Consider the following 6,414-nt stretch of genomic DNA (forward strand, 5'->3'; position numbering starts at 1 on the left):
CTTCTCTTTTCTCTCTCTCTTAACCACACTTCACTAAGTCTCTGATACCTTTCATAATTTAAGGGAAAAAGTTGATCGATCCTAACCTAAAAACATCCTCATCATGGGTGCAAAAATCCCTGGCAATCACATGAAGGGAGGTTAACGAAGGTGTAAGCTTGCAACTGCGAGTGCCAGTCCTAATTAGAAGAATTACTAACGGAGACATTCTATCAAACAGGTGGCGTGCATCAACTAAATAACTATATCATTCATTTATTCATTCTTAATCGATAGAATAGGAGCATATGCCAAAATACGCTTTTTGGCATTGTTTTTAGATAGTTTTTAGTATAATCTAGCTACTTTTAGAGATGTTTTCATTAGTTTTTATGCTAAATTCACATTTCTAGACTTTACTATGAGTTTGTGTATTTTTCTGTGATTTCAGAAAATTTTTGGCTAAAATTAAGGGACCTGAGAAAAACTCTGATAAAAGGCTGACAAAGGACTGCTGATGCTGTTGGATTCTAACCTCCCTGCACTCAAAATAGATTTTCTGGAGCTACAGAACTCCAAATGGCGCGCTCTCAATGGCGTTGGAAAGTAGACATTCAGAGCTTTCTAGAAATATATAATAGTCTATACATTATTCGTGATTAGACGACGTAAACTGGCACTCAACGCCAGTTCCATACTGCATTTTGAAGTCAAACGCCAGAAACACGTCATGAACCAGAGTTGAATGCCAGAAACACGTTACAACTTGGCATTCAACTCCAAAAGAAGCCTCTGCACGTGTAAAACTCAAGCTCAGCCCAAGCACACACCAAGTGGGCCCCGAAAGTAGATTTCTGCATCAATTACTTACTTCTGTAAACCCTAGTAGCCAGTCTAGTATAAATAGAACATTTTACTATTATATTCAGTGTCTTTGACCATTCGGTCTTTTGACCATAGGTCCTTCTCCCTATTTTCGAATTCATATCACATTTTGGGGGCTGGCCATTTGGCCATGCCTGGACCTTCACTTATGTATTTTCAACGGTGGAGTTTCTACACACCATAGATTAAGGGTGTGGAGCTCTGCTGTACCTCAAGTTTTAATGCAATTACTACTATTTTATATTTAATTCAGTTTATTCCTGTTCTAAGATATTCGTTGCACTTAAACATGATGAATGTGATGATCCGTGACACTCATCATTATTCTCACCTATGAACGTGTGACTGACAACCACTTCCGTTCTACCTTAGATCGGGCACATATCTCTTGGATTCCTTAATCAGAATCTTTGTGGTATAAGCTAGAATTGATGGTGGCATTCGTGAGAATCCGGAAAGTCTAAACCTTGTTTGTGGTATTCTGAGTAGGATTCAGTGATTGATGACTGTGACGAGCTTCAAACTCGCGATTGTTGGGCGTGATGACAAACGCAAAAGAATCAAGGAATTCTATTCCGACATGATCGAGAACCGACAGATGATTAGCCGTGCTGTGACAGAGCATTTGGACCATTTTCACTGAGAGGATATGATGTAGCCATTGACAATAGTGATGCCCTACATACAGCTTGCCATGGAAAGGAGTAAGAAGGATTGAATGAAAGCAATAGGAAAGCAGAGATCCAACGGGGACAAAGCACCTCCATACACTTGTCTGAAATTCTCACCAATGATCTACATAAGTATTTCTATCTTTATTTTCTGTTTATTTATTATTATTCGAAAACTCTATCACCATTTATTATCCGCCTGACTGAGATTTACAAGATGACCATAGCTTGCTTCATACCAACAATCTCTGTGGGATCGACCCTTACTAACGTAAGGTTTATTACTTGGACGACCCAGTACACTTGCTGGTTAGTTGAGCAAAGTTGTGAAATTATGTTTAGACCATGGTATTGAGCACCAAGTTTTTGGGGCCATTACCTGGGAATCAATTTCAAACAACAATTTAAGTATGAATCACAATTTCGTCCACCAAGTTTTTGGCGTCATTGCCGGGGATTGTTCGAGTATGGACAACTGACGGTTCATCTTGTTGCTCAGATTAGGTAATTTTCTTTTTTATTTTCTTTTCAAAAAATTTTCAAAAATATTTTTCAAAATTTTTCCTTTGTTTTTGAAAAATCCTTCAAAGTTTTTAAGAATGAATTCTAGAGTTTCAAAATGGTATGCTGAAGCTTGGCTGGCCATCAAGCTTTAGACTAACCTGGTATGATTCATGGGATTTTGATTGAGGACTTTGAATTCATTACTTTCTTTTTCCTATATGTTTTTCGAAAAAAAAATAAAATAAAATCCAAAATAATAAAATTATAAAAATAAAAAATATTTTTGTGTTTCTTGTTTGAATCTTGTGTCATGTTTTAAGTTTGGTGTCAATTGCATATTCATCTTGTTCTTACAATTTTCGAAAATTCATGCATTCATAGTGTTCTTCATGATCTTCAAGTTGTTCTTGGTAAGTCTTCTTGTTTGATCTTGATGTTTTCTTGTTTTGTGTCTTTTATTATTTTTCATGTGTATCTTTGCATTTATATTGTCTAAGCATTAAAGATTTCTAAGTTTGGTGTCTTGCATGTTTTCTTTGCATAAAAATTTTTTCAAAAATATGTTCTTGATGTTCATCATGATCTTCAAAGTATTCTTGGTGTTCATCTTGACATTCATAGTGTTCTTGCATGCATCATTGGTTTTGATCCAAAATTTTCATATTTTGGGTCATATTTGTGTTTTTCTCTCTCATCATTAAAAATTCAAAAATAAAAAATATCTTTTCCTTTTTTCTCTCAAAATTTTGAAAATTTAGGTTGACTTAGTCAAAAAATTTTTAAAATTAGTTAGATCCTATAAGTCAAGTCAAATTTTTAAATTTAAAAAAAATCTTATCTTTTTAAGACTTTTTCAAAATTCAAATCTTTTTCATTTTTCTTTCATGATTTTTGAAAATTTTAAAAATTATTTTCAAAATCTTTTCTTAATTTTATTTCAAAATTTTCGAAACTTAACTAACAAGTAATGTGATTGGTTCAAAAATTTGAAGTTTGTTACTTTCTTGTTAAGAAAGGTTCAATCTTTAAACTGTAAAAAGTCAAAGGGCATAAAATAAATACTTATTGTGCAATAATGGAAATATGTTGGAGTTTTGGAGATGCTTTGTCTTCTGAATTTCTGTAACATAATGCTTCCTCACTTTCAAAAGTGAAAAGTTCCTTCCATGGCAAGCTGTATGTAGGGCATCACTGTTGTCAATGGCTATTTCCCATCGTCTCAGTGAAAATGGTCCAAATGCTCTGTCACAGCACAGCTAATCATCTGTTGGTTCTCGATCATGTCGGAATAGAATCCATTGATTCTTTTGCGTTTGTCATCATGCCCAGCAATCGTGAGTTTGAAGCTCGTCACAGCTATTCAATCCTTGAATCCTACTCGAAATACCACAGACAAGGTTTAGACTTTCCGGATTCTCATGAATGCCGCCATCAATTCTAGCTTATACCACGAAGATTCTGATTAAGAAATCTAAGAGATACTTATTCAATCTGATGGAGAATGGAGGTAGTTGTCAGGCACACATTCGTGGATTGAGGAAGGTGATGAGTGTCACAGATCATCACCTTCTTCATAGTGAAGCGCGAATGAACATCTTAGATAGGAACAAGCATGTTTGAATGGGAAACAGAAATAATTGCATTAATTCATCGAGACGCTGCAGAGCTCCTCACCCCCAACAATGGAGTTTAGAGACTCATGCCGTCAAAGAGTATAAAATTCAGATCTAAAAATGTCATGAGATCCAAAATAAGTCTCTAAAAGTTGTTTAAATACTAAACTAGTAACTTAGGTTTACAGAAAATGAGTAAAATAAGATAATTGGTGCAGAAATCCACTTCTAGGGCCCACTTGGTGTGTGATGGGGCTGAGACTTAAGCTTCTCATGTGCCTGGGCTGTTTCTGGAGTTGAACGCCAGGTTGTAACCTGTTTCTGGTGCTGAACTCCAACTTGCAACCTGTTTCTGGCGCTGAACGCCAGACTGCAACATGGAACTGGCGTTGAACGCCAGTTTACGTCATCTATCTTCGCGAAAAGTATGAACTATTATATATTGCTGGAAAGCCCTGGATGTCTACTTTCCAACCCAATTGAGAGCACCAATTGGACTCCTGTAGCTCCAAAAAATCCATTTCGAGTGCAGGGAGGTCAGAATCCAATAGCATCAACAATCCATTTTCAGCCTAAATCAGATTTTTGCTCAGCTCCCTCAATTTCAGCCAGAAAATACATGAAATTATAGAAAAACACACAAACTCATAGTAAAGTCCAGAAATATGAATTTTGCCTAAAAACTAATAAACATTATACTAAAAACTAACTAAAACATACTAAAATCTACATGAAATTACCCCCAAAAAGCGTATAAAATATTTGCTCATCACAACACCAAACTTAAACTGTTGCTTGTCTTCAAGCAACTAGATAAATAAAGTAGGATAAAAAGAAATTAAGAAGCAATAATATCTCAGAGTTTCAAGTGAAGCTCAGATTCTAATTAGATGAGCGAGACTAGTAGCTTTTTACTTCTGAACAGTTTTGGCCTCTCACTTTATCCTTTGAAATCCAGAATGATTGGCATCCATAGAAACTTAGAATTCAGATAGTATTATTGATTCTCCTAGTTTAGTATGTTGATTCTTGAACACAGTTACTTGATGAGTCTTGGCCGTGGCCCTAAGCACTTTGTTTTCCAGTATTACCACCGGATACATAAATGCCACAGACACATAACTGTGTGAACCTTTTCAGATTGTGACTTAGCTTTGCTAAAGTCCCCAATTAAAGGTGTCCAGAGTTCTTAAGCACACTCTTTTGCTTTGGATCACGACTTTAACCACTCAGTCTCAAGCTTTTCACTTGGACCTGCATGCCACAAGCACATGGTTAGGGACAGCTTGATTTAGCCGCTTAGGCCTGGATTTATTTCCTTGGGCCCTCCTATCCATTAATGCTCAAAGCCTTGGATCCTTTTCACCCTTGCCTTTTGGTTTTAAGAGTTATTGGCTTTTCTTTTTCTTTATCCAATGATTCCTTTTTTTTTGCCACCTTTTTTTTCACTGCTTTTTCTTGCTTCAAGAATCAATTTCATGATTTTTCATATCATCAATAATATTTCTCTTGTTCATCATTCTTTCAAGAGCCAACAATTTTAACATTCATGAAATTCAATATAAAAAATATGCACTGTTCAAGCATTCATTCAGAAGATAAAAAGTATTGCCACCACATCTAAATAATTAGAATTTTCCTTATTAAAAACTCGAAAAATATTGCCTCTTTATTCTAACAATCTACTATTTTATTCATGTTTGATGATGATGAGAAAAAAATAAATTATAGCTTAATTGGAGATAAAATCAAAATAGAGATTACTACTACTAATATATAACTTCTAAGGTAAATTCCTAATAAGAACAGTTATCACAGAGTTAAGGCAAAGATTAGGACTCAACAACCTTTATTTTGGGAAGTGGATGTTCCTCTAGTCTGTGGGGTGCTTGGTCCTTCAAGAGATAGTTTCTGACGCTTCTGTTCCTTCAAGTCACATCCTTGCTCTTTTTGTTCCCTTAGGTGTCATGATCTTGATGAGTTTTAGCTCAATGATCATGGAAAATCACACCAAACTTAGAGGTTTGCTTGTCCTCAAGCAAAAGAAAGGAAAGGAGAGGAATAGAAGGAGAGGCAATTTCGAAATTCAAAAGATATGATGAGTTGAAAACGATATGAGAAGAAATTAAAAAGATTTGAAAAGAAATTAAAGAAAAATCAAGAAATATGTTTAGGATTAAAAACTTTTTTGAAATTGAAGTTGAAAGATGAGAGTTTGTAACATATTTATGCAAGAAATCATGAATTGAAACATGAAAATTGAAAAAAATTTGAATTGAAAACGAGATTACATCCTCCCCACAATCATGGCATTAAACGCCCAAACGCTGCATGTTTTGGGCGTTTAACGCCCATTTGCAGCTTCTCCTGGGCGTTCAACGCCCAGCTGTTGCTTCTAGCTGGTGTTGAACGCCAGGAACTCCTTTGTCACTGGGCATTTTTCTGAACACCCAGGACGCTGTAAATCTGGCGTTAAACGCCAAGAAGGTGCTTCTTTCTGGCGTTCAACGCTCAGAAGATGCTTCTTTCTGGCGTTTAACGCCCAGATGGCTATCATCACTGACGTTGAACGCCCAGTAGGTGCTTTTTTTGGGCGTTCAACGCCCAAAACAGCTTTTACTGGCTTTTTCGCACCAGTGAGCTTCCTTTTTGCTGTTTTATCCTCTGAATCCTTCTGTAACTCTGTGAACTCAAGCAATTGCTATTTTACCTTGAAGATAATTGACATAAACCTGCAAAAATCAATTAATTAACAAATAAGC

The sequence above is a fragment of the Arachis hypogaea genome, chromosome 5 (assembly GCF_003086295.3).
Source record: "Arachis hypogaea cultivar Tifrunner chromosome 5, arahy.Tifrunner.gnm2.J5K5, whole genome shotgun sequence".
In the NCBI taxonomy this organism is placed as follows: domain Eukaryota; kingdom Viridiplantae; phylum Streptophyta; class Magnoliopsida; order Fabales; family Fabaceae; genus Arachis; species Arachis hypogaea.